This window comes from Choloepus didactylus, chromosome 1 (assembly GCF_015220235.1).
Source record: "Choloepus didactylus isolate mChoDid1 chromosome 1, mChoDid1.pri, whole genome shotgun sequence".
Classification (NCBI taxonomy): Eukaryota; Metazoa; Chordata; class Mammalia; order Pilosa; family Megalonychidae; genus Choloepus; species Choloepus didactylus.
In genome coordinates this window covers 30,290,715-30,318,387 of record NC_051307.1, presented here as the reverse complement: position 1 = coordinate 30,318,387, position 27,673 = coordinate 30,290,715, and the positions used below count along the sequence as shown (strand labels likewise).

Sequence of the window (27,673 nt, the reverse complement as noted above, 5' to 3'; positions counted from 1 at the left end):
TTCAATGCTCATTTTTTAAATGACAGAATGAGCAACTATTATATACCAGGCACTATGCTAAGAGGATAGGTGTAAAAAGTCTTAAAAAGAACAATGGTTCCTGCTTCGTTGAGCATGTAGTCTATTGAGTGAAACAGATTAATTAAACAATGAACCAATGAAACCAAATTACAACACTAATAAATTTTAGGGAAAAGAGTTACATGGCATGATTGTAGGTTATGAACAATTTTATTCTGGTGGAAGTTATAGGATGAGATTTCCCATTGAAGGGATTGTTCAAGTTTGAGATATCTGCACTCTTACCTGAGAAATTGAAGAAGGCTATGTGGCTGGAAGGAAGAGAACAAAAGAAAAAGTTAAACTAGATGAGGCTGGAGAAAGAATTGAGAGCACCAATAATGCATGGAAACAAAGCAAAGATTCTGCTCCCATTAATTCTATTCTGTTCATTCTGTTGTGCAATATTGTATGCAGTGCAGTAATGTAATAAAGGAAATAAAGGGCACAAGAAGCTGAAAAGAAGTAAAATAGTCTCTACTTAATGATATGATCCTGTAGGTGAAACTTAAAAAATCAGCAAACTACAAGAACTTATGGTTGAATTCATTGTACTTAGGAATAAACTCAGAATAGACACAAGAGTATATACATATATATATAAATATTTTATCCATATATATATACACATGTATATATGTGTGTATATATATAATCTTGAGACACCAATAACAATTGGGAAAAATGAAAAAAATGAAATAGCTTTTATAAACACAAATTTTGATGAAAGATACATATAATATTTACATTGAGACTAAAAATACTATGAAAAATTTTAAAGAATACCTAAACAAATGGAGAGATATAAGATATTAGTGGTTTGGGAGACTCAGTATTGTTGTGTTGCCTATTTGATCTGTAGATACAATGCTAACCTAACTGAAATCTGAGAATGTTTTAGAAATTGAAAACCTGGTTCTAAAACTTATTTAGAAATGCAGAGGATTTGTAATACTTAAACAATGTTAAAAGAAAAAAAATAAAACTTATATTACCTAATTTAAATACACACTACATAATACGTATAATAGAATATGGTATTGGAGTGAGTATAGACAGGCAAATCAGGGAAACAAAAGAAGAATATCCAAAAATAAACTCACACTTATACATCCAATTGACTCTTGACAAAGAAAGCAAAGCATTTCTATGTCAGAAGAAAGACTTTTGAGTACAAGATCCTGGAACAACTGGATTTCCCTATGGAAAAACAAATTAAAATTGACTCCTACTCCACTCCAAATGCAAAATTAAGTTCATATGAGTGATAGCTCTTTATGTGAGAGCTAGAATTACTAAGCTTATAGAAGGAAACAACAACAAATTTGAAACTATCCTCATGAACTTAGGTTTGGCAATGCTTTAGTAACCATATATAAAAATGATAAATTGGAAATAATAAAATTTTATGAAATTATGTTCACAAAAAAACTGTTAAAAAATGAAAGAGAAGCTTCAGACTGAGAAATCATTCCTAATACATATATCTGACATAGGACTGAATATAAAAAATACAAATAAGTAAAACCTATTTTTTTAAATGGACAAAATATTTGAACAAATATTTCACAAAGAAAAGATGTATGAATGGCCAATAAGCAAAAGAAAAGATGCTCAGCATCATTAGTCAATAGGGAAATGTAAATTAAAACTGCAATGAAATAATGCCATCTTATAAGGGTTGTAATACTAAGTAGGGATGCCACAAGTTGGAACGCTGATAAATTGCTTGCTGGTAATAGTCTAAAACGTTACAACCACTTAGGAAAACTGTTTGACAGTCTCTTCTAAAGTTAAGCATACATATACTGCACAGTCCTACAATTCCATCCCTAGGCATTTACCTCAAAGAACTGAGTATATATGTCTACAGAAAGACTTACACAAGAATGTTTATGGTAGCTTCATTCAGAGTAAGCATCTGGAAACAACCCACCTGGTTTCCTTGGCTGCTCAAACAAACACCATGCAATGGGTGGACTTAATGGGCATTTATCGGCTGATGATTTTGAGGCTGGAAGGAAAGTCCAAATCAAAGCATCATCAAGATAATGTTTTCTCCCCGAAGACTGGCATTCTGGGGCTGGCTGCAGGGATCTTTGGTCCTTAGCTTTTCTGTCACATGGCAATGCACATGGCAGCCTCTCCTGATCTCTCCCTTCTCTTCCAGGTTCTGTTGATTTCAACTTCTGGCTGCTCCCACTATGCTTTTCTATTTGTCTTAATTTCATTCCACTTACAAATGTCTCCAATAATAGGATTAAGACCCATCATGACTGGCTTGGGCGACACCTTCACTGAAGAAACCTCATCAAAAAGTCCTACTTTCAGTGGGTTCACCCCCACAGGGAAGGATTAAGTTTAAGAACATGTTTTTCCGGGGCACATACAGCTCCAAACCACCACACGATCCAACAAGACAATGGATAAACTATGTGATTTATGAATAGTATGGAACAAATAAATAACAATGGGACTGAAAGACAAAATGCATGTTTCTACATGAAAGCAGCCAACAACAAGACAGTATATAGTGGAAAATCCATTTACATGAAGTTCAAGAATAAGAAAAAATAATCTAATATAGAAATAAGAATTGTCACTGTCCTGGGACAGGAAAATTTATCTGAAAGGGGCAAAAATTAGCTATTCTGTATCTTGATCTGTGTGCTTATGGCAGGGTGTATACATTTGATAAAATTCATCAAGCTATATAATTATACATTTCACAATTATATGTTTTATTACATGCAAATTACACTGTTAACATATGTGTGTATATATGAATGTGTTTATGGGTATCCCCAGAGGTAGTCAGGGCCTCCATTATGCATATACTGAAAAAGTTGAGTAAGCATAAAAATTAATGAATATAAAGGAATATGATATAGCACAATGCTTTTTCTGACTATATATTGCCTATGCTTAATGGCTCACACTTAAGAAGACATTCAAATAGTCCTTTATCTTTTACATTATTACTATGAAGTTCTTAATGGCCTCTGCATGTAACTTTGCTAGGACCTCGGTTTCTCATTCTGCTAGTGAGGAAGTATTTTCACATGCGTGATAAGCAGAGTTCTTCATATGACTTCTCTGCTTAGACCTTGCATCATAATTTACTTGTAATGATCTCTAATTGAGGAAAGACATTAAATATTAACCAATTGTTATTCTGCCAATGTTGGGATTTCTTTGGTCACAATAAATCAACACCTGACTGTTTATTTTCAAGATAATTATGCTAAGGTTGCCATACATATTCAGTGTGTCTGCTTTGTACTGAAGACCTTCTGTTTGCACAATCAACCCCACATATATGGGAGGCTTTGTTCGAGATGGTATCCTGGTTTGCTAATGCTGCCATTATGCAAAATACCAGAAATGGATTGACTTTTTTAAAGGGGGTTTATTTTATTACAAATTTATAGTCCTAAGGCCAAAAAAGTGCCCTAACTAAGGCATCAACAAGATGATCTCTTCACTGAAGAACAGCTGATGGAGTCTGGAACACCTCTGTCAGCTGGGAAGGCACATGACTGGCGTCTGCTAGTTCTTTGCTCCCAGGTTGTGTTTCAAAAATGGCTTTCTCCAGGGCCAACTCTGGGCTTCATCTCTTAACTTAGCATCTCCAGAGTCATTCTTTCTGCATCTCCAAAAATCCTTCTTTCTGCATCTCCATGCATCTCTAAGTGTCAGCAGGCATCTGGGTCAGCTTCCAAAACAGCTGGGTGAGTCACATCTCCATAGAAACAACCTAATCCAAATATCTCACAAGACTAGATTAAGACATGACTTTTGGGGGGCATAATATATGCAAACTAGCACAGATGGTGTACAAGCAATTCAATTGAAGTGTTCAGAGAATTTGAAGGAATACGAGCCTGGCTTATAGACAGACAGACTGTCCAGAGGAGCTGACAATTGAATTGTTCATTGAAAGATCAATAAGGACCTGACAATTGAATTGTTCATTGAGAGATCAATGTATCAGTCTGGAAGTAGGATGAGGGCATAGTATGAGCAAAGGTAAATTTTTAGGAAATGCTACAGGGCCTCATATATATGCAGCATGGCTTGTGTGTGAAGAAAGTCAAAATTGGAAAGATAGGTTGAGATCAGTTTATGAAAAGTCTTAAATGCCAGTGTGGTCATTAATTATGTGTGTCAGCTTGGCTGGGTTTTGGAGTTCAGTTTTCTGGTTAAGCGAGCACTGCCTGGATCATTACTATTAGAGTATTTCATAGATGGTTTTATATTATTAGTCACTTGACTGGATCTGTGGCTGATTGCATGTACATTCAACAAGTGAGATTGCCTTAAGCAACTAGAGGAGCCTCCTCATCCAATCAGTTGGAGGCCTTAAAGAAGAGCTGAAGATTTCAACAGTCAGAAAGAAGAATTATTGTCTCTCCTTCATCCAGCCATCTTCTCTCTGGGGAATTCATTGTCACCTTCATTGAGTCTCCAACTTTCAGGCTGCCTTATGGAATTCAAACTTGCCAGTCTTATAATAATAAATTTCCTAATATTTACACATATATCCTGTCAGTTCTCCTTCTCTGGATAACCCTGACAAATACAATGTGTTAAAGGAATTCAGACCTTATTCTATAGAGCAGTAGTTCCCAAAGAGTTCTCTTGACTTAGAGGGGAGACAAAATTTCAGTTTAAGAAAAAAAACATTAGCTAAAGGAGGGCATTAATTTTATTGATAATTAGCATTTGGATTGCCACTTGTCCTCCCATCACACCTACATGGCTAAAAGAATATGAGGCTTCCTAAGCACACAGTAATTATTCCACAGTGTTGCGGGTTTAACAGTGACAATCCCATTAATAAGCCTGCTTTCAGCATTTTATGACTTACTCAAGTTTGTATGGCTGTGTTAAGTAGGCATATGTCAATTATTTTTTCATCTAGTTTTAACTAGTTTATCCCCCAAACAAAATTTTTTTTTTTGTGTCACTTTAAAATTTCTGCAAGAAACTGCTAACAGAAGGTAATACTAAATTGCAAATACAAGCTAACGCTGCTTATAGACCTGAAACGTCTACTCCTGGTGGGAGCACTGTGCTGCATTTTTAATGAGAACTAAGATACTAGTCTAATGAGAGATAAGAAAAGACAGCCAAAAATTTTAAGCAATACTCTGTGGCATATGAATTTACGTACTGGATTATTAATGATGAATCTTGCCCCAAGTGTACCTGTGCCTTGGAATAGCTAATGCTAATGAGGGTATGAGACCATTACAATTAGCGAAACATTTAAAAACAACCATCCAAAACATAAAGGCAAAGCTCTATTCTTGTCATTGAAATTTATTATTACACAGTATTCAATAAATTTCACTTCACTTGAAGATTAAGATTTAAAATTATCTTTTGATATTTCTTTTTGTTTACAAAAAATACAAAGTCATACAATAGAAGTACTTTCTCTTCTGATCACAGTTAACGTCATATACCACACAGACAACTTATAATGTATCAAACAAAAATCCGTATCTTTTCACAGAGTAGTACTAGAATAAACATACGTAATATTGCTGAAAGGTTGAAGCAATAACTAGACTGAATTATGCAGTGTTCAGTGGTTCCCAAATGCATTAATGAAAGAACATATGATTAGAACATATCTTGGTTTTTGGCATTTATAAGATTCTACTTCAGTGATGAAATATACCAAGAAGTGTTATTTTCCCTTTATTTGAAAAGGAAGAAATACTTGGAAAGATGTATTCTAGAAAATAAGAAACTAATTTAACAAAACATACAACTTTCTGAGACTAGTGGCTGTTTATTCTACCCGATTCTTCTTCTCTTTGGGGACAGAGCTAGCTTACATTTCCAAGCCTCCTCTGCACTGTCTGTGGCCTTGTGACCGAGGCGCAGCTAGTGAGTGTGAGTAACAGTGATGTGTATTACTGCTGTGTTTAAACTATTGAAACATCCGTGTTGGTTTCCTTCCACTGTATTCTCTTTGGAAGCCACTTGTTGCAGGCTGCAGCCACCTGTGGAAGGTGTCACCGTCCCTGAATCACCATTTATAGGAGAACTGCTTGCCAGTAGGCCCATTTCTAGATGAGGGCTTTTGCGTTTGCTGAAACATCGATCGGAATGCTTTTCTCTAAAAACCTGCATGACATGGCTCCTTCATCTTCATCACCACCTTAGGCCTTTACTGGCACATCATCTTCTCTGTGATGACCCCACAATCCCTCAATATTTCTCACTGCCTCCCCTGATTTTTTTTATCTGCACAGCATTTATCACCAATGGACATACCATATATTGTATTACCTTAGTCTTCTGTTTTTCCCCATTAGATTAAGTTCTTTGACTATAAAATTTATTTATTTTAATGTTCGTAGCTCGATCTCTAATACCTGGATTACTGACTAATACATATGTTTTAGTTTGCTAATGCTGCGGAATGCAAAATACCAGAGATGGATAGGCCTTTATAAAACGGGGGTTTATTTCACTACACAATTACAGTCTTAAGGCCACAAAGCGTCCAAGGTAACACATCAGCAATCGGGTACCCTCACCGGAGGATGGCCAATGGCATCTGGAAAACCTCCTGTAGCTGGGAAGGCAGCTGGCGTCTGCTCCAAAGTTCTGGTTTCAAAATGGCTTTCTCCCGGGATGTACCTCTCTAGCAAGCTTGCTCCTCTTAAAAACGTCACTCACAGCTGCACTCCCTCCAGTCTCTTTGAGTCAGCATTTTTATATGGCTCCACTGATCAAGGCCCACCCTGAATGGGTGGGGTCACACCTCCATGGGAGTATCCCACCAAAGTCACCACCCACAGCTGGGTGGGGCACATCTCCATGCAAACAACCTAATCCAAATGGTCCAACTTAATCCCCACTATTATGCTTGCCCCACAAGATTGCATCAAAGAATATGGCTTTTTCTGGGGGACATAATACATTCAAACCGGCACAACATAGTAGCCACTTAATATGTTTGAATGAATGAGTAGATCATGGTTGAGGAAATACTCTAAGAAAATATTTAACAAAATGTATTATAACTAGTGTTGAGAGATATCTCTCCATACAGATAAGCTGTAGAAGATTAAGTAGAAAATTTATGGAAAAGATGAAGTTATCAAACAGCATTGAGTAATACATATTGTTTTGCATTTGACACATCTCATTAAATGTAAGAAATAAATATATATAACCTGAAATCTCAGAGGAAATGTGTAAAAATGTTTTAATACTTGGTTAAGATAGAGTATGATAGCTCTTTTCAAAGTAAGCCCAGGGTATATATTTTCTGATGACTTCAATTCCTCTAGTTTTAGTCTGGTCTTGGGTAGTAAGAGATAGTAGCTTCAATTTTTAATTCATCACCATTGTACCAGTTATTAATGTGTTCCATGGCCCTGAATAACATCTATAAATTTTCTCATGTGTCTGTTTTATCATATTCATGATTGCTCTGCTCTAGTCAAATTGACTTTAGTAACATTTGTATTAGCCATCTTCACCAACCCAGTTTTATTTCAGATGTTCAATTTAGAACTTTCACATGCAAAGGCTATCATATACCTAAATGTCTTGCAAAACCAATATCTTTGTAGAAATATGCTTTGTTTATAATTTTGATGAAAGTCACCATTTAACAACTTGACATGCTGGGCAATATTATTCCTTTTAAGATGCATGCCTGACTGTCCAAACCCTTCTGGTCACTTGCTCAGAGTGTCCTACGGAACATTTACTCATCTGGGGAATATGAGAAACTATCTAGGGAAAATAAGATAATTTTTATAATCATTAATGCCAAATTTTTATAAAGTAATTTTATAATATTTGTATTAAATAATGCAACACAGTTGATAGTTAATGCAGCCCTACTAACTGTGCATATATTCCATGACACACTTGGTGTTAGAAAAAGGAATATAGTAACTGGTAGGCATTCTGAGGAGTTACTATATTTTAGGTAATCTGCTAAGTGCTTTATATAAATTATCTTCTGCTGTCTGTACCACAACATTATGAGGCAGGCATTTATTTATTAGTTCCATTCTACAGAAGAGGAAACTCAGGGAGAGCAAGGTTAAATAACTTGTCTGGGTTATACAGCTGATAAATTATGAAGCCAGGATTAAAATGCTTGTGGTTTGAGTTCAGAATCCTGTCTCTTAACCCTAGTGTTACACTGAATTCCACATAACTGTGAATAAAAGAGTAAAGATCCATCTTTACTGTTTAGTGAATTATATGGGAGGGGTAATTAAGGAATGACTTGGGAACACATTAGCAGAGCCACCTAATCCAGCTTTGGGTGGTTAAGAAATGAGGTGAAACTCAGTATAAAAGAAACCTGGTTTGTCATTTCACTGTTACATTCTCCAACCTGGCAAGGCAGTGCTTAGCAGGAGAAGGTGTTAAACAGATACTGATGGCTGCATAAATTAATTAGGTGTGACATCCAAGAAAAATCTTAGAAACCTCAAAGTGTCAGAGCCCAAGGACTTTCTTTTAAGAAATTAAGCATGGTTGGAGTACAGATGAGCCTGATAGTTCTTGTTTCAAAACAAATTTTATCCTCAATTTGCTTTATTTAAAAGAATATAGTGGCTTTTACTACCCAAGAAGATTTAAGTGTAAAAGTCTAGTTTACTTTAATGAGAGCAAATTGGAAACAACAAAAACAACAAGGAAAATTTCACAAACTCCATACACCCTTATTTTCATTTTAATGACGTAGCAGTTGGTAGACATAGAGATGTAGAATTGAATATTGATCACTAAATTTAAGTACTTTATGACCATAACTGAACTTACCTGAATGCTTATCAGCTAAGACATTAAAATATGAAAAAGGGAAAATATTCACTATCCATTACGTATGTTCTCATAAAAATATTACAGTTGGAATATGCTTGGGCATTTTTCTATGTTTTGAATGTTGTAATATTATTTTATAATCTTTATTTTCTTTAACATATTTTAAGAGATGTAATTTAGTTTGTTGAGATCATATTGCTGCCTAAACTGACAGTTAAGATTAGGAAATTTGTGGAGAAAAAAATAAAGCCACAGATCAGTTACTACTAGAACATGGAAATTCTAGTGCCTTCATATGCCACGGGAACACTTCAAAGTTGGGTTTGTTAAAAATACAATGAGGTAAAGTACTTCTTATTACACTGACTTCAAAAAACACTTGAGCATTGTCTACTTTAAGTGTGGGACAGATTTTAACATTTTAAAAGCCTCATGCAATGGTTCTTAAAATGTGCTGCTTCTTCGAATCACTTTGAGAGCATTTAAAAATACTTATGCCCTGGCTTCCCATACAGATTAAGATTTAATTGGTCCTATATGCAGACCTGGGCATCGATATTATTCTTAAGGCCCCCCCAGATGATTTTAATGCACAATCATTGTTGAGAACAATGTAACCAGTGCTCTACAGCAAATTAAAACTGGGAAATTGCTGCATTTTGGGGGAGAAGAGTTAATATTGAAATGACAGCGTCCCTATGACCTGATTTCTTGACAATTTTTCATTCTAGTAAATTAATGGAGTATTATTCTTTAAAGAAATTGTCCCTACTTCCAAGGAACTTCTAATAAAATGAATCAACATTGAAAAACATAGGCTATTAATAGGAAAAGAACATTAAATTTTTATTGTAGAAACCATTCACCAAATACTGTCATTTTAGCATTTCTGTTGTCTAGTTTTGCAAAAGAAGCTTAACTTATGATTTGAAATGGAGGAATAACTGTAAATAGACTACCCTTACAGATAACATTTCTCAGAGGTGTTAAATGAGTCAACACTAATTTAGTCAACAGACAAGTGATACCATATTCTTTGTAGGAGGAGAATAAGGTGCTATTCAAAATATCAGTGCAATTTCCAGAAATCTGATAGTACTACAAAGAAAGTTAAAATGACTGCTTAGTCTTAGACAATAATTAAATAAACTCCAAAATCTCACATACCCATAAACAAACAGATATCCACCAATGGAGGTTTTATTTTTTCCATAGAGTTTTATGCATAAATCAATAAGAAACGTCTGCCTAAAAATCATTTCCCTCTAATATGCTCTAGATGTTGTTTTGTTCCATGCTTTGTTACTTTTGAGAATACATATGGGATTAGCTAATGCTCATGTTGGAAAGTCTTCAAACTGTGTGCCACTTGGTCATGAGCCATTTTCTCTTCAGGTACTCAAACACTTAAACCTTAACTTGCTCATCATATTCAATTTCAGGCTTATGCTTTTGACCCTTGAAATTGCTATTTTCCTTCTGAAACAGTTTCCACTTTACATGCAGAAAATTATTTTTTCCTTTATATTGAATAAACCTTTAGGACAATAATTATCAGTTTTTATTTTTATATCTTTTAATATTTTGCCAACACAACTGCTTTGAAAAATTATTTGGCCATATCTACCAAAGCTTTCTTTATGTAATGCTATCATTCAGCTTTTTTTACTCTTAAATTTATTAGCAACAGAAACAAAAAAGACGTGAACAGCAACTGTAATTCCTGCAGCCCCTTATGGGAAAACTACGTGATTGTCCATCCATATAAAATGAATAAATACATTGTGGTATTTTGACAAAATAAATTGCTGTACAGCTGTAAGAATGAAAGATCTAATCTTAAATGTATAAGTTCTATTAATATCAGTTGTATAATGTTGAGGAAAAGAAATTAGACCAAAAAAGTACATAATATACGATTCTGTCAATGTACTGTAAAAACGCAGCCTGAAGTGGTATGTTATTTTAGAAGACAAGATAGTGGTGGTTAGAGGCTGAGGTAGGTGAGGGAAACAGGGTGCTGTGATTTGAATATAAGAGAGCACAAGAGAGTGAACCTATTGTTCTGGTCTGTGCCACCCCAGATAGAGGCCACTGTTGGGACGGTGTCCCGCTGTTAGCATGGGCCCTACATATGTTCCTGTGGGCACTTGTGGCCAAGAGAAATGGTGTGGCTCACAGCTGGCACAGGAGATGCATGGGGAAATTAAACTCATTTCTGAGGATGGCCTGACAGTAGTAGATTTTCACCTGTCCAACAGATCCTGCATTCTTTATATCACTGAAGCTGGTTTAGTGGTAGTAAATGGCTACAGAAAGAGGCTTGTCCCAGGTGGAAATGCCAGTAATTTTCAAGGAATTATACTAGCTGGAAAAAAACTCAGATGAGTGAACAATACTTCCTAGCAGTACAGAAGTTTACTGTGCTGGGCCCTGGGATGGTGTTCTTCCTGTGGCCAGCCAGATGGAAGTGTCCTGCCTGATGATCCAGTTAGTCCAGGAACAAGCCAAGGAGCAGAGTAACAACCATTTTCTCTGGAAAAAAATGGGCCCTGCTCACTGAGCTATCCCTCCTGGGAACTGTGCAGCAGGTTCCAGGAATTGGAAGTTAAAACTCCCCTTCTGCTTCAGAAATTCCCTAGTATCCAATAATAAGTAAAGCTTCCATCCAAGAACACTAGCAGGTGGTTGGACAAGCAGCAGCACAGCAAATTCACACATTCTTCACACAGTCCATGTGACAGCTGTTTCTATGATGTCTACTTCCTTTTCTCCTTTAGACTACATATTACAGGATCAGAAACCTGTGATTTCAAAGTCTTTTCTGGCATTTGAACTGTTTCTATCATTTTAAATACACAATGGGTTCTATACTATAATTTATCCATATCTAGTAGCATAACATTCTTAGGAAAGTGTGTATGTGTTTGCATGCATAAATGAATTACTAACTTAAATGACATTTTAAAATTTAAATACCATTAAAACCTATACATTCAAGATGCACCTATTCTTTTGAAATATTTATGAATATCTTGGTGATTGTGTTATGAGTCATTATGATGAAAAGACATGCGTTCAATCAGTTCTTCTACTCTTATCATCTTTAATTCATCTTATTTGTCACCCACCCCTTTTCTGTTCAGATGATTTGCAAGAAGATCTTGATTTTGTATTCAATGTATATTGTTAAAGAATGAAATATGCTTTAGCTCTTACCCCTAAAAATTGTCTCTAACACAAGTTTATTTTAAGAAGAACTCATATACTGTAATAACCTTTGTTTCAAGTATTCACAGTTTTTAATGTGCTGATGTTTTTGTTTTGTTTTGTTTTTTTGTTTTTTGTTTTTGTTTTTTATTAGCAAAGTTTTATGAACCAGATTTGAATAAGATTTCCTCAACATTAACCCCTGGAGCATATCAGGTTGATGAAATAAGTAAAATGGGGGAAGAAGGGGCATGATTTAATTGCCCTGAAAATGAGGAAGCATTGCTATATAAGATATAGTTGATATTTTATCATATAGTGTGTGTGTGTGTGTGGAGGGGTGTGTTTGAGTAAATACTTATAAAAATCCACAAATAATGTAATCCTTAAAGACAATTATGTAAACAGTAAATGAAGCATTCCATGAGCTTACTAATTTCCAGTTTACAGTTTGTTTACCATTTTTTTTCTTTCTTATTACCCTTAAATGAACTGTTTTTGAATGACTTTAAGGATTCGGAAAAAAGTATTATTAATATCATTAAAAAGTGACATAAATGAAGACTCAGATATTTGAATGACTTCCCAAAGGCCACTAAGGTTTTAATTGCTTAAGACCAGAATCTGTATCTTTTAATTCTTTTGCCTCTCCCACTCTAAGCCACTTGTAAACAGTTCCAAGACTTGGCCAGGTGTTTACAGAACATGATAGCTATTAAAGAAAAATTTCAATTTATATTTGAAATTAGCCCAATTCAATCAAATAAGAGGAAAAATATTAAAAATTGTCTCATTCCTGTGGCATATAATTAAATTCATAATTTCTGGAATAGCTACAACTTCAAAAAATTAAAAAATACCTAAGACCACGCTGTTTAATATTGCTATATGTCAGAAATTATTTTAATGACTCTAATTCATTTTTTCTGATTTCCCATCCACACAAACAAAAACATATGTCAACTTCAATAAACTGTATAGTAAGAATTTGAATATGCCTTTATGAATACATGGTTATAGTGTGGATAGAATTGTTACTTGGACATAAATCTTGATACATCAGCATAGATGCTGTATTTTAAGTTTCTACTCTTCTATCCCTGTACATATTTTAAAAAAAAACTACTTTTGTATAGTTAGGAAAAGGGCTCATGATTTAGTTTATCCCCTAAAATAAGTTGAAAGCAAAAAGAGGAAAGAAATATGATTTTCTGAGAAATGCCTGCCCAAAAACAAACAATGTAGATGAGACGACTGTTTATAGTTCTAAGCTTGAAAATGGGCTTCTCTTTGATTAAAAAAAAAAAAAATGATGAAAATAAAATTTGGCAGTAAAACAAAACAAAATTGTAAGTATGATTTTTTTTTATTTATTTGATATTATTACACCCCAAAACTTGTGTCACTTGGGTTGATTAAAAGAGAGCTCTATTTCATTTAACAACGGCATTTTAAAATTGCACTTATTTCAGATAGTTTTGTGGCAACATATGCCTTTATAACATTTTTTTCCTGATGAGGTAAGAGTTCCACCCCTTACTGCAATCCTTTGAACAAAAAACATATATATGTATATATATGCATATATATATATATGGAAATTCTTAGTCAGTTACATTATGCCAAACTCCCATCCTATCCTTAGTAATATGTACTTTGTGGGACATGTGGGACTCTGAAAAAGAGAAATCATCTTTTACTCTTTTTTCCCTTTCCTTTTAAATGATGTCATTTAAAGTAATAGATTAAATAAATTATTTTGAGCCTAATATAACTGTGTGTCATAAACCTTGGAAATAGAAGGTCATGACCCAAGTGGTTCTAGTTATTAAAACTTTATTCCTTCCTTAGGATTACACCATATGACTTTGTTTAATTATTGTGCCTTGGGTATTCATTAAAACCAATTCACTGGTGAATAAGCATATTAGCAAAATAACACATTAAATTGTCTTGAGATTTGAAATCTGTGGGGGAAATTATGTCAGCAAGGGTCAGGAAAACAATATCTCTGAACTTCCAGACTGCATACTTTATAAAAATATACTTCTAGAGAACTTCATCATGCCTTTAAATAAATGTATGCGATACATGTAGTTTTCATTGTTTTATTAAGAATTTGCAAAAAAAATAGAGGATATTCCTGTATTTGACTAGTTTGGGGAGCTTTATAGGGTTAAAATGAAGTGATTACAACATCATGCAGCTTCCTTACAAATGATTTAAGTGACCCCTCTCTCTCCAGTTTTTTTAAAGTTATATCCGTATCCCTTGTTTGAAGTAGTAGGAGCAGATTTCTTATAAAAGGGAAAAAGTAATAAGAAACTGGGAAATTGAGCACTAAACTGATAATGAAATAAAAGCAAAATTTTGAAGGAAATAACTTAAAATATTGGCTTGTATGTCTGTTAATAGAAAATAATTATTTATTTGTGGGTTTTAGAAAACTTTCAATAGTGTATGACAATGAAAACAAAGTTTGGAGATAATCATTCTTTATGTTCAGTGATGTTACTCTTAAATATATTACTATCCATAGCATTTCTTTAATAAATACATTTTAACATATACTAAAGAGTCATTTCATATAGAAGAATGAACATTTTCTATAACTTTCTGTGTTTTAAAAAAATCTGATACTAAATTAGATTCATAATTTCAGGAATAATTTCAACTTCATAAAATTAAAAAATACCAAAGACCATGCTATTTAATATTGCTAATATATCAAAAAATATTTTAATAATGACTGATTCATTTTTTCCTATTTCCCATCCATACAAAACAACAATACATCTAAACTTCAAGGAAGTATCTTGTGAGAATGTTGAATGTACCTTTATCTCTAGTAGATATTTGTAACGTGAATATAATTTTTACTTTGGTATAAAACTTGATTCGTCTTAGAAGATGCCACACTTATATTTTTTACTCTTTTACCCCATCACATATAAAAAAAAACATTACCTTTGTACTGGTTAGATAAAAGGCTCATGATTTAGCCCATCCTCTAAAATAAATTGATATCACAAAACAGTATTCTCATTTCATTGTGATTGTCTAGATATGCTGTTGTTGAGGCAGTGTATAATTCTGACTAGAATTAACAATCAGCCACAGTCTGGATTAAAATGAACATTTGATCAATTATTTCATAAGAGCTCTTGGATTTTCGAGTAATGAAGGAAGTATCCACAATAGTGTGTGTATTGCTGATGGCAAAATAAATAATGCCAGTGAATTGTAGGAGAGGGCCAAGCTGATTACATCATATGGGTGCTGTGTGTCACAAAAGGCACATGGCAAGAGGTGTGAAAGGCCCTGTACATTTTAAAAACAAAAGCATATAAAGAGCTAGATGCATTCAGTGTTTTTTTTGAGTGAAAGCTTAAAACAAAACAAAATGACTTTGAACTACAGAACCTTTTCTGAAGTGCAGTTTTATGTAGGACAGCATCACACACAAAGCATAAAAGCAGGGCTGATGAAAATGGGGCAGGTTTGTTGGAAATTAGCCCTGAAACTTATGGGACACCTCCAGGGATCCCTAGCTTTCAGGAGTATATGTGTGCATCTTAGATTATACATTGTTAGAACCAATAACACTATAGCAATTATCTAGTCCCACTCTTCCATAGTACACATGAGATTTTAAAATTCATCAAGTTTCTGGGGCTTGACTTAAATCCTACAGAGAGCAGACAGAAATCATGCCTTCTGAAGCTCAACAAGTGCTTTTAAAACCACTCAGCTCTTACAGATTTTGAATTGGTCATTGTTTTACTAGTAAATAATATATTTTTTAAAGGACAGTTAACTATATGATAAAAATATACAATGAGAATAAAAATGGGCCATTTCTTAAAGAGTGACCCTGAAGTTAATAATGACTGAAAACATGAGATTTATTTATTTCTGGAAAAGAATTAGAAATTACGTGATTTAGGGTGCCAAGGATGTATAACTGGATATTAAAATTGCAAGGTGTGATTGAGGCCCCAAGATTTAAAGGGTATTATGATCCAAAGTTAAGCAAGATTTACATTTTCAAAACAGTTATCCAAACTTGATGACTCTTGGAATCCTCCTGGAATCCTCCCCCACTACAAGAGTATAAATACAACAAATTCAGGGTTTTACAGTAAATTTCCTTGGAAAAGGCTTTGCTGGGAATTTATTCCATTCTTATCCAAAGATAAGAATGTGGGTTCATACATCTGTCTTCTCCATTCATCCTTTAATGAGACCACATAAAGATAATATCTGTTCCCTGTGGTTAGAGGAGTAAAATGGTATCTGTCTAGTCCCTGATTGTTCCATGAGAAGTGAAATGGGTAAGTGGGTTGTATTGGTGATGGAACAAAGGAGAGTAGCTGCTGAATTTTGGTCATTCTTAATTTCCGGATTTGATCAAAAAGATGGATGCATATGGGTTTACAATGACCAATTAGGCTTCATGCAAGAGAAGGACATTGGGAAGGAGTGGGATTGATTTAAATGTTATGCAATTGTATGAAGAAAACTGACTAGACAGAAGCCAAAGACAGAGCATTCAATTCCTAGGTATTAGTGCAATGAGAAGTTGGATAATTTACCCCAAGTGAGGATAGATCTCCAAATATTTTCAGAAGTGCACTGTTACCAAATGAGTTAGCTTTAAATAGCATCTCGCTTCCAGAATTCTCCAGGGCTATTTTAGGACATTACCAATCAAATGAGAATATTTTATTTGCTTTCTTTCTTTTCTCTACACAGCCATCCCCAACCCCCACGGTTTTATCTAGAAACAAGAAAGAACTTTCCCCAATTTAAAAAAAAAAGGCAAAATGAGATAATGGGAGATAAGATTTGCTTTTCTGATTTTCTTCACTGTCTGATTTTTGATGTAAGAATTCACCATTGATGTGAGCAATATATTTGAGAGTGGGATTAAGTCTGTAATCTAAAGTGCCAGTTTAGATTGTTATCTTTATGGCTTGCTTCCTTTGACTGAATTCAGTTTCATTCCTTGAATTCCTTATTTTAGTTCTTCAGGTATTGAATCTTAGAATCTGGCTGATGTCACATATTTGAACAAAAATATCCAATATAGAATAATTTTAACAATGGGCATGTATGAATTTTTTTCTATAATGTGTGTATTTAGGAAACAGTTGAAAAAGTTCTTTCTGAAATTAATTCAAAATAAGTGATTTTCAGATTGTTTCTGAGCTTCCAAGTTACATAGGAAAAATGCATATTACAGTGTTTAATTCAGAGCTAATCATCAAATAAGGTGAAAAATTGCTACTCTAAACCTACAAGTCCGAATTTTATCCCTTTGAATAGAGCCCATTAACTGATGTGTACCTTCACTCTTCCATATATCTTTACACAAACACATGAACATATATACTATATATTTGCAGACAGTTACAATTTTTTACATGAATGGAATCATACTAAGCATTATTTTTCCCCATTGTGATACTGTTTCTTAATAATCTGTCTTGGAAATAATTCCATCTTAGTATTTTTAGAGCCACTGCATTAAAAAATAATGCCTGTAATATTCCACATTGCAGTTGTAAAATACTTTGTCTAACCATGCTACTCTTCTCCCTTTACTGGACAATACAGACAGTGCTTCACTACAAATCCTTGTGTAACTTGTGAGTGTGTGTAGGTGTGTGTTTGGGGACAGTGTCAAGCAAGGTTTAAGAGCTCGAATTCTAGAACAGGACTGCCTAGGATGGAGTTCCATTTCTACCTTTAACTATGACTTTGGGTAACTTATTTAAATTCTTAGAGCCTCAGTTTGGTCGCTTGTAAAATGGGTATAAGAATACTGTCTACCTAGTGGGGCTGTTGCAAGGAATGAATGAGTTAAACAATTTGCAGTACATATGAAATCCCATAACATTTTTAATTATTGCTTGTATAATTATCATGAATGAGAATTCTGGCAAGCTGGATATCCTGTTACTGACAATGTAAGATCAAAGGTCACATATATTTACGTATTTATTAGATATTGTCAAACTACCTTCTAAAAAGCCTTTGACAAGTAATTCTCACTCCAAATAAAAAAAAAAAAAAGAAAATCTACTTATAAATGGAGGCCATGTGAATGGAAATATCAGGAGGTTCCTTTAGCAATGAATGATAGTTTATAGAGGGTCAACTGCTATGAAAGTTTTTTGGGAGAAATAAACAGAACAGGTGGACTGCATGACCTGTTTGCCCTGTGGAAATTGGTATTCAAAATGACCTGATTCTCAACCTGAGTATTTTCAAAATGACAAATAATGTTCATTTGGCTTGTAATGATGTTCTGATTACAGGCTATAAGCCCAATGATGAATTTGTTTGACTTCTTTTCTTAATGTTCTCAAACCTTTTGTGACCTTTCCATATTTGAACGTGTGGACATTATTTTCAGAAACAACTGAAAGTTTCATAATTATACATTTTAAATCAATTTTTTTTCCTTAAGATAAACTTATATGCTTTATATTGAAACAATCCTTCTATGTGTACCTAAATCCTTACTATATGCCCTTAATATACTTATTGAATTGTGTAAGGATAACAGTTTTAAGAGCTACCTAATTTCTCTTGCTTTGGTAGGATTTATGAAGCTCTGAGTGTCAGAGATACTTGACATACACCTGTATAAAAGACTGTGACTTGTTTTAGGTAATTTTCAGTATGATATTATATCATTCATTCTACAGTCTAAATTTTGTCCAGCAGGCATTAAACCAAACTTGAACAAGACAGCCAAGGAGGCAGTCTTCATGGTGTTTACAACCTAATGTGGGGAACAGAAAACAAACAAGTTACATTTGTGACTTGTCAGCAGATATAGGGGAGGGGATAGACCAGCTGAGAGAAGTTGAGATGAGGGCTGATATTTAAAGGCTGAGGAGAGAAGAGAAGAGAAGAATAAAAGGGGAATGAGAAACAGAAGCAAATGATACAGAGTGAAAATCATACTCTTTGTTCTAAAACAAAGAGTGGTGGAGACTCTCTGAAGAAGGTGGTGGTAAAGTCCATAAAAATTCTGCTAAAAGGTCATGCATGATATAGAAACATGGAGGCTCTTGAGAACATTGACAAGAATCTGTTCATTGCAAGGTGGGGTAGAAACCAAATTGAAGAGTGTTTAGGAGGGCATAGAAAAAAGAGAAAGTGAAGGAAGTATGTGTAGACTTTCCTTACAGAAAGTTTGGTTGAAAGGGATGTACTGAATTGGGGTTACTACTGGAGCATGATGAGGTCAGGGGGGAGAGTTGTGAAGACAGAAGATTTTCAAGCGTGGAAGCATGCTACAGAGAAAGACCCAAAGAGGACTGAGATTGGTTGTGCAGGTGAGAATCACTTGAGTGGACAAGAGATGGTTCTGGAGCATGGAATTGAGATTAGCAATACTGATCCAAATATTATTACTAAAGAGAAGAGACTTGAAAGGAAAGAGATTTCTCAGATAGAACATCAGCCTCAAGATATATATTTTTTAGTGTTGTGAAACTATACAGAGAATGACAGCTAAACAAAGGTATGCAGCCTAAGAAAGATGCAAGAATTGTTTTGCATACTTATAAATTATAGATTATTTCTATTTCTTCTTCAAAATAGTTTTTCTATTTAAAATGGTTAGTTTTGAATTACACAGATATTGACTTTGACAGACAGCTCTTTTTCTTGACTATGCAAGTTAACTAAAATATTAATTCTCTATCGAGCTCTCTCTTTCATCCTAGTCTCCCTTACAAGGAATATTTCTGTCTTTCATGTCCAGGGCTATCTGGGCTCCTAAAGAACACTGAAATTACAGTTGAATGAATGAAATGGAGTTTAGATTAAAAATATAGATTTTAGAGTCACTTATTTTCTTCCTTAATATAATAATAAAGGTTCCTGTAAAGTTTGTCCTGATTGAGCCTTTCTTAGAGGAAGAAGGCCTAAAAATTTTGCTCATTTCTGGGAGAAAGGTTGAGTAGAGACAAGCCTGTCCTGGGGAAAAAAAAAGTGGTTATGACAATGAAAATGAAAGTGAGAAACTTCAAAGAACAGCTGAAAAAAAAGGGAAGAACATAGATATGTGTCTTTCATTTTCATGAAGGTTAATATCAAAATTCTATCTAGAAGTTCTCAATATACTATAATTCATGAATTTTTATTTCACATTTAGACTGAAATGTAGAAGCTATAATTAAATCTTGGTATTGAATATAAAACATCTTTATCTTAGTGCTCATTTTGTACTGAATTATGGGTTGTATGTGTTGTATATTTCACTTTCATATGAAAAGACTGCAATTTTATAAAAACAAACAAATAAACAAAACATAGAGAAAGAAGGAAAATATAAGTAAAACATCACTCATTTAATTTTATAACCTGAGATAATTTTCTAGTGCAGCATTTGAAAGACTAGTAGAATAAATTCTTACCTTAGTGAATAGCTCTAATTTCTCTTTTATTAAAATCATCCTTATAATTGCTCTTCATTTTTTACATATTTTACTTTACCATATTGTAAATTATTTCTCTAATTTTTAATCAGATAAAACTTGGAAAGTAGAATGACCCATAAGGAATTTAGAAATGGGTATTTTGCCTGTGTATGTGTGTGTGCGTGTGTATGTGTGTGTGAATATATATGGCACAATTTATAATCAGTTATGTAATCAGAGTTATATAAGCTCTTTATATGTATAACTCATTTAATCTATCTTCATAATAGTTAGGTATAGCTCTCATCTTAAGGATGAGAAAACTGAGATGAAAACTGACCCAGAGTTCAACTTGTCCAAAGTAATTTAGCTAGTAAATAGAAAAACTGGTGTTCTCCTAACTACTCTATTATACTCCCTTACACGCTGGTGTTTCTACAGTGTCCACTGGCAACAATATATCTTACAGGTGGTATGTATGACCTATTTACAAAATTAAAGTCAGAAATAAAGCTTATATAAAATAGATCTCAGCATTTTAGAATGTAAACAATTAGCTAGAGCTGAGTCACATTTTGACAATAGGAAAACTGAGGCTCAAAGTGTAAATGGATAGAGGTGATATTTTGTTTAGGGTGAGGAAATAAGTTTTACAGCAACCTTGAGGCAATCGAGGAATGGAAAACTTCAACAGACATTGGTTAGCTTTTATTGATGTATTTCAGGAAAGCAAACAGTTAACAGAAGGAAATAAATGTGAGTGAATGTGGAAAATTGTTAAGCTGTAGGAAAACAACGCACAACTGTAAAATAAAAGAAAGAGAATAAATCTGTATTAAAAAGTATGCCATGTTATGCCTTTACATAAAATTTTTGTACAGAAAAAGCTTTTGTTATTTGTCTTACTCTTAAAGATCTAAACAGGAGTACATGCATTAGAACATAAAATATTCAATAAAAATCAGAGCCAAAAGGAAAAATGGAAGTATTAAGTGACTGTATATTTCTTTTCAAAATCACTATATCTTTGCTTCTATTATGACACAGTATTCTGTCTGTAACAAATCATCCCGAGGGCATGAAACTCTAGAAATTGATATTAATATACCACCATTAGCAGGTGCTAGATTTTTATAAAAGAAGTAAAAAAAAAAATGTAGAATCTGGGAGACATTCACATCTGTTTCATGTGAATTGATAAGGATATGAACTAAAAAATTATTCTGATGTATGTTTGATCAACTAACTGTTCAACATGTGTTTTGACAGTGTGTGCAGCATTGCAGATATTATTGCTGTAGCTGTAATGCACAATTCAAAGTGTGAAGATGAAATGCTAGTTTGACTCCAGTAATATTTACTCAATTTTATACCTTCAAAAATGACAAACCTAGGAATGAAGCGACTGAATGCAAAATAAAATTGTATGATCCAAACTTGACCTTACGTACTTGTTGTGAGGGTAGAGTGACTTTTATAAATCTTGATAGGACTGATTAATAGTCAAGTTCAAATTATTAAAGTAGTATGCTTTCTAAAAATACATTTCACACTGTCAATCAACTGAATCTGAATCAGAGGGTGATTTTTTTTTGTGAACCGAGTTGATCTAAATTCTAACCAAAACCTATTTTGAAATTATTAAGGTCAAATGGTGTGGTGAACTTTGAGAAGCACTACATTCCTCATCCCCCAATTTATTTCCTATCAAGAAAGGATTTGCTGCTTCTGCTTCTAGGAGTTTTGTCAGGAGTCTTCAGCTGTCAGCCCTATAGGGGCTGTCTCAGCTATGGACATTCAGCTAGCCCAAGGTCATGCCTTTCCCAGGGCAACTTGCATCCAATAACTGATTCATAGGAGATTTGGGGAGGTGGGATAAGTGTAAAAGGCCTGACGATTTCCATCCAATGCCACATAACTCTGATGGGCCATTTCACTTCCAAAGCTCCCTAAGAAGTTTGCTGAATGTGCCTTCATTCTGCAACACAGCTGAATTTTTCCCACCTTCATTCTGCAACAAGCTGAATTTTTCCCACCCACCAATCCTGCCTTCTATACCCTCCTTCCTTCTTCAAGGAGTTGACTCCTGAATACCAAATGTGGTCTTGGATTCTGCATGCCAGAGAATCCAAACTGTGGCATAAGAAGTATGAAGCTCATAACAAGTTTTCCATTTAGGCCAAGAGGTCACCAAATCAAATGCTATAGGATCCTAGTGGGAGCATGATGAATGAATCAGTCTAAGTATCAAATAATAGAGTGGTGGTGGTATGATGGAGGCAAAGAACTGGAAAGCAAAAGCCTCCTCTAAAACACCAAATTAATATTTTTAAAATTGTTTCTAGCAGAACAAAATATTATATTTACTACCTAAAAACATATGCTTATATAAGGTCTCATGCAAATCATTTGCTGTACTTTTTCACATACGGGGTAAGCTTTGTCGAGTTCCTTCTAACTCCATGACTAAAGATTTGGCAGTATAGAAATGAATAGGTTATAAGCAACTCACAATAGACAAAGCTGAAAAATTTTCTAGGAATAAACTGAGAGAAAAAAAAATCTCTTACAATCAGTGTGGTAAGCTCAACTATGCACCCCAGTTTGGACAGGCTCTTGGTCTTAGTCTGTATTCTAGTGGGTTCTAAATAAGATCTCTTCAAGGTGTTACTTCAGTTAAAGTATAGCCCAACTGAATCAGGTGGGGCTTTAATCTGGATTATAAAGTGAATGAAATTCAGACAGAGAGAAAGGGAGAAAGCCAAGGGGATCAGATAGAAACTGAAAGTCAATAAGACCAGGAGGAGAAAGAAGATTCTGCCATGTGTATTGCTATGTGACAGAAAAGCCAAAGACCGAGTATTGCCTGCAGCCAGCACGAGAAAACATTGTAGTCTTCAAGGAGAAAGCTTGCCCTTGCTAACGCATTGATTTTGGACTTCTAGTCTCAAAACTGAGAGCCAATGAATTCGCCTTGTTTAAGCCAACCCATTATATGGTATTTGTTTTAACGGAAGGGGAAACTAAAACTATCAGTTAACATGGAACTAAAATATCACTCATGGTTAAATGGAAAGATTAGGTCTGAAAGTTGCCTCCAGTTATTAACCATGATTAGGCACATAACTGAAATTTCCCATTCCTTGGTCTTCTCCTTTTTAAAATTATGATAATATTAATTCTGCCCACTTTACCTGGTTCTGGTCATCCTTGTGAGGATCGTATGAGTTAATTTTTGTCAGTTATAAAGCTCCTGAAAGTTTGATCTAAATTTGAATGTTTTAAAACAAAAAGACTTACTTTCATTTTCAAAAACATATAATTTCTTGGTGTACCAAGTTCAACAAAGAAAACTGAAGAAATGACTCTTGCTAAGAATTAATTCTTTATTATTTCAAAGGACATTTCCAAATACCCTTTATGTTTCTTACCCTGTTTTGAAACACCTTTGAATGCATTAGTTGAAGAGGGAAGCTAAAATTTGCCTCTGTATATAGTTTTGTCTCTGATTATTTTTTTCTTGAATATATTTATGTTTTCTTCAGTGTTTTTGTCAGCTGCTTCCCATCTACCCTACAATAATCTGCTAGATATTTTTCTTCTTTTATGTAAATATATATTTCCTTTGGAGATCTATACTTTTTCAATATTTAAAAAAGTTGGCTTTATTCTGTCTACTTGCATTTAAAGCAATTAAAGTTAGTATAAATTTCTCTTTTCATTTAGCTTTTGTTTGGAATTACCATGCAGGATACAATGAAAAAGGAATGTTTTCTTTCAAGTTGACCAGAATGTATTTTATTGGAATGAAAACTATATAAAAAATGCATTGAATTAGCACTTTCTTACCTTGAGTAGGAATGATCTTATAGAAAGATGAATTTAAATGCTTTGGCAGTTGTGAGATAATTTGCTGGCTCACTTAATAAAATCAATTGTTGATCTTCAGAGGCAACTAATAGAGAATAAAGGAACCTTACCACTCTGACTTGTGTCCTCAAGATTCACTTTCCTTCCGAGGTCTTTTAATAATACGTACTGGTCTAAGGATGGAAGAGCTGAAGAACTGCATTGGGTGTTCTTTAAGGCTCCAGAACAATGTAACTATGTGCTTGCCTGGGTTTGTTCCTTTATTATATACAACATACCCCAGGTGCACAGGACAGGACTTGGCACATTACAAGTACTTGATACATATTAGCTGAAATCTTATGCTTCATCCTACCATACTGAAAATAATCTCTATGTAGTACTATGCATATTCCTTTATCTACCACCAAAGAATATACAAATATGTCTAAAATTTTTATCCATACCAAAGAGAGAGGTTTGGAGAGAAGCAGCATCTCTTACAGACATCTATCTAAGCCTTGCCTCCCTTTCCAATTATATGTCTGATAATCCACTTCCTCTGCACTAGACTATCCCTGAGAACAGTGACCTCATTCAGAGTATTAACCTACCCAACTGTGGGTGGCCTTACTCCATGACCTCAATAGGATGCAAAAAATAATGGAATAAGATTAATGTTAAAACAAGAAATACACATACTGCTACATAGAGATGATTTTCAGTATGGTAGGATGAAGTATAAGATTTCAGATAAATAGATTGTGAAAGCTTTATAAAACAAGCTCTGATATCTTATTATGTAATTGTCTATAATTCCTATAAAGCTCTATGTATATGAGCTATTTATGACATATCTTATGTCTCCTGTTAGAGTAAATGCTTCACAGTTAGAGTTTGGTCCTTTGAATACTACACAGCATTTACACAGTGGCTTACACATGCCAATAAATGGACATTGGACAAGAGAACACACCTCTAGGATGATTCAGTATTCATCATTGTGGGATGTATGTATTAAAATACAAGTTATTTATCCATCATTGTGGGATGTACATATTAACACAATATTTAACTTTACCACTACATCAAAACAATCCTCACAATTTGAGGGGTTCCAAACTAAAACAGATCTCAATTATTTTTGTCCACAAAGAGGTGCACCTAAAGGGAGAGCATTGAGAATAATAAACCAATGCAAAGTGGAGACGGGGCAAGTTCATTTGACAGATCCAATAATTATCCCATTGAAATCCTGGCTTGATGAGTATTAACAGTGCTATAGAAAGAATTATGGAAAATACAGTTTGAAAAGGGGTGCTTTATTTGGATAACAATGAAATGGATTTGCACTGATGTCAACACTTATTTCGTACCAGGAAACACTGCATGATAATTCTCAGAAGTTGCATGACTCATGTAGTAGATAAATCCTAAGAGTGAATTTTGAGAATTCCAAATGAGTAAACACCATACCAGTAAGAAAATTGAAATCTTCAGTGCTTTTCTTTATTTTTGCAGATATTCCCCCCCACCACCAGTTTAAAGAGATAAAGAAAATAGAAAATATAGATGAAAATGCCAGGTACAATTTGATAGATCTGTAGAACTTTCTGGTCACCATGGATCTGATACACAGAAAATGACTATTACATTTTTAAAATAATGCATTTGTTGTTTAACTTTCCATAATTCTGTTCTTTCTTTATCAGGGGATGATTTACAAAACTAGTGATTAGACTCAAAATGTGATTATTGTTAAAAAAAAGTCTTCTAATGAGTTTGAATTTTGGCTGTATCTTTGGGGCAATAAAATCAGTCTTATAAAATGTGTGTGTGTGTGTGTGTGTGTGTGTGTGTGTGTGTGTGTGTGTGTGTTTCTTGTCTTACCTGCTTTTAACTCTAGGTTTGGGTTAGGGTTAAGATTAAAGGAAGGGTTAGTGTTAGGGTTAGATTATAAATTCTTGCCATAGTGATAATATATCAATGGATCTTTCATCTCTAACTGTAGTTATCACAATTCATAGTGATGAGTAAATGATTAAGAAATATGTTTTTATGATTTCTTTTCAGTTCTTCCCTTATTATGAAATATAGGGTATATACAGAAAGGTGAAGACTTTCAAAGCACAATTCAACGAGTAGCTGTCGAGCAAACTTCAAAGAATATTATAAGTTACAGCTCCACCATGTCATTTACCTCCTTCCAGCTATTCCAGCACCACAGCATCTAAAAGAAATATATATATTTACATAAAGTTTCAGTGTTCATAGACCTTTGTTAAATCTTATCTCGTTTGTTGCTACCCCTTCCTCTCATTTAATCTTTTTCTCCATCTTCAGGGTTGTCCAGGCAGTGACCACTCTAACTTGTTCATATTGAAAGGGGGTGTCGACAGTATGGCAAAGGGGGCTGCATCTAACTGTTGTTTTTAAAGAGGCTGTTGCCTCTGGGTTTTAGGACTTTTCTGGCATAGGAACACTCTGGCAGATTTAAGTTTCTGAGATATGAAACTTAATGAGTGAATCTTTTATAGAATTTCATGTTGGAACCTAGGTATTTGGGGACTGCTTTTAGTAAGAGCTATTTTTATGATTTTAATGTATATTTTCACCTCCTAAGCAGTTTGCTTTACTAACATAATAAAAGTGGAATAAAATGAGAAAGACTTTACTGATAATTCCTCATATAATAAGTGTAGATAGATAATTAAATCAATCTCCATAGTGAAACGGCTTTCCCATTTTCATGCCATCTTTTTACCTTACATGTTTACAGTTTATTTCAGGAGTTGTTTTTAGGAGGTGAGAGAAGTACGAACTGTACTGGTGAGCTGCCAGTTGAGAGGAGCAGGTCCTTGGGCTGATATGAAATAGTTGGTCATCATCTAAGGACAACTCCCCAAGGCTCTGATGCTGAATTATGGTGCTCCCACTCTCCTTTTGCAAGGAATGCCTCTCAATGGTGATGATTAACAGGTGAATGCCAGAATTACAGAACAGCAAGTTTACATCCAGATAATCTCAGCTTGAATAATCTAAATATGGCTCAAAAAGAAAAAAAATGATCATGGTAGATTAAAGGGCAATAATGATATCATTGTACAGTGATTTAATGGAAAGAAAAGCATTATCCAGAAGAAACGGAAAGGAGAGAAGCTAAGAGACACAAGCAGTTTAAATATCCACTAAATCAATTTGTGATCCTTACACTGGGTTCACAGTGTAGTTTACTTCAATTGTTTTTAACTATACATTATTTTAATCTTTCCCTACATATGCAATAAAATTGATGA

General features: G+C 34.1%; 1 protein-coding gene and 1 pseudogene across 1 annotated transcript in view; both read left to right on the top strand.

Annotated features, from left to right (window-relative positions):
- The window catches only part of NCAM2 (neural cell adhesion molecule 2), a 571,781-nt gene that overhangs the window by 184,295 nt on the left and 359,813 nt on the right, over positions 1 to 27,673 (top strand). The window lies entirely within an intron of this gene.
- Positions 10,999 to 11,618, top strand: LOC119509702 (annotated as a pseudogene).